The following is a 2,445-nucleotide window of genomic DNA, read 5'->3' as shown; positions in this document are numbered from 1 at the left end:
TGTAGATTTAACCAATCATTTGTTTTGTTAGACTGTTTCTTATTATACATTTTGAAAAAAAAAAAAAAAATCCAAATGCAGAATTTAACAACACCACCAGAGGCTGCTATTTCTTCCGCAGTGGACGTTTGAATATTAGTTGTTTAAGCTCTCACAGATGAATGCTTATCTCACGGTGGCTGCTGCAGAAGCAGAGAACGAACGGGTTTTCAATAGAGTTTGAAAAAAAAAAGCATGTCAGTGGTCGAAACGGACAGATGGTGGCGCACTCGGATCCACATAGAAAGGGAAAAAAAAATCCGGGAGGTAGAGGTAGAGTGAGAGAGAGAGAGAGAGGGAGAGAGAGCCTGGATTGTTCCACCACTCTGTGTGTGTGATTACCCTCAGACGGTCGGTGCTGGAGCCGCGTCTACGGACGACCAACCATGGAAACGCAAGTGATGCATTCGGAGCTCGAGCTTCTGTGTGGAGAAGAAGAAAGCACCGGTTTTTTCCGCCTGACTTAAACACCTCAGCAGGAGCTGGGAGTCATTTTTTTCCGACTTATTGGATCTTGATCGTAAAGGTAAAACGCTTTACCAAACTATTCCAATACGTTCTGAATGGATCGATTAATCGATTCCGTCGGTTCGATCTAGTGCGTCTTTTAGAATCTGTGAAACGCCACTCTCTTATTTGGACATTTTATTTTCAAAATGTAGAGATTGTTTAACTGAAATTTAAGGTTACTTTTATAAAAAAAAAATAAAAAAAAATTCCGGCCGTAATGTGAAGCGATAATAACTCATCCTCACCGTAACCGATATTTTAGTCAGTTACTCAGCGACTTATTCATTTATGATAATTAGCCAGCGTGCGTTCGTCTCTATTTAGCACCATCGTAATGAACAGCTGTGTTTAGCATCAAACTCGAGCTTCAAGTGCACACTTTTTTTTTTATAGCCCAAAGCTGATTCATAAGTTCCATCTAAATCAGGGATATCCAACCCCCAGTTCGCGGACCGATAATATGGCAGCAGTGGGACACAGTAAAAAAAAAAAAATGGCATTACTTCAAAATAATATTATCGAGACTCCAATACTAACAGAAGTCTATAAAAAAATATATAATTCAACAACCGGTCTGCAGTAGCTGTCGGTACTAGCCGATCGGTCCTGGGTACAAAAAAGAGCTAAATCGTATTCCGCAAACATGACGAGAAAACCCTGAAAACATTTAATATTCAGAATCTGATTCTGGATGTCTTGCTGCTTGTTTGGCTTTGCTTTGAGTTTTTTTTTTTTTTTTTTCCCTCCCCTCATCAAGTGAACACACCCAGGAGTTTGCCAGGTCATAATTTCTGTTTCTCCGGTTTGGTTTCTCTTCCGCATGTCCTCATTTATCATGATCTGTTTTTCATCAGACGCTCTTATTTAAATGGCACTTTTACACCATCCCTGAGTTTTCCTTTTCCCCCTGTCTGACAGCTCTATCTGTCTCCGATCTGCCGTCCCCCGGTACGGCCAACATTTCTTTAGCTCAACCATTTGAACCTCATCGTGAGTCTGGAATCTAAAAATATTCTCCACCGTAACTGTTTCTTTGTCCTGGTCATTTTTTTTATGTAGACTAGTGGTCAAGGCCAAGGACACACAAATAAGGAGTGGGATGTACTGCTATATACAGCCTACCTCTGACTGTGTACATAATATGACATGTATATGTACTTAGTACAATCATAACATCCTTACTTATAAATAACAACAATTCCGTGTTTTTCACGCAAATAAGTACATTATAAAATATTCATATTTAATGAAATATCATTCGACAAATCATCTCCGACATGAAGTGTGCATCGTTTCATTTGAAAAAGTCATTTTGAAAAAGCGGGCCGTACTGAACCCCCAAGCGGGCCGGTTTTGGCCCACGGGCCGTATTTTTGACATCCTCGCTGTAAAATATGGTCTGCCTCCGTTTATTCATTCATCAGTAGATATTGGCTCAATGCTGATGTGTGTTTAGAGATAATTTTTGATAAAAAAAAATAAAAATTCAAGAAAAATTTGATTTAAAGAATTAAGTAACTTTTAAAACTTGTACACCCACCCCCTCCAGCTAAGCCCCTAGGGGTCAGTGTTGAAGAGCTCTGATCTTCACCAACCCGATCAATCCGAATAAATATTCCTTCGTGTCTCTCTCTCTTCGTCCCCTCAAGCACAAATGTTTGCTTTTATTTATAGATTAAATTAAAAAAAAAAAAAAATCAAACGTCATAGCATGTCTCACAGCTATTTCATCAATCTTTTTGCAGCATTTATTCCATTTACCACCGCCACCTTCTTCCCCCACCGTCTGTTCCTTTGGACGGTTGATATCTGAGGCATAGATCCGTCAGAGCTAGACCTCACACACACAATATATAATGAGGAGTTACTGTAGATATAAAATATTCATGTTGTTTG

General features: G+C 39.3%; 1 protein-coding gene across 1 annotated transcript in view; it reads left to right on the top strand.

Annotated features, from left to right (window-relative positions):
* Window positions 1-307: 307 nt before the first annotated feature.
* The window catches only part of LOC103386379 (leucine-rich repeat-containing protein 3-like), a 6,232-nt gene continuing 4,094 nt past the window's right edge, over window positions 308-2,445 (top strand). Inside the window, exon 1 of the mRNA XM_008320610.3 lies at window positions 308-565. The gene's annotated coding sequence lies outside the window, so the exon portion shown is untranslated. The remainder of the gene's footprint in view (window positions 566-2,445) is intronic.

Source organism: Cynoglossus semilaevis, chromosome 11 (assembly GCF_000523025.1).
Source record: "Cynoglossus semilaevis isolate Cse_v1.0 chromosome 11, Cse_v1.0, whole genome shotgun sequence".
In the NCBI taxonomy this organism is placed as follows: domain Eukaryota; kingdom Metazoa; phylum Chordata; class Actinopteri; order Pleuronectiformes; family Cynoglossidae; genus Cynoglossus; species Cynoglossus semilaevis.
The sequence above is the reverse complement of the archived record's forward strand: the minus strand, read 5'-3'. Positions and strand labels throughout refer to the sequence as shown.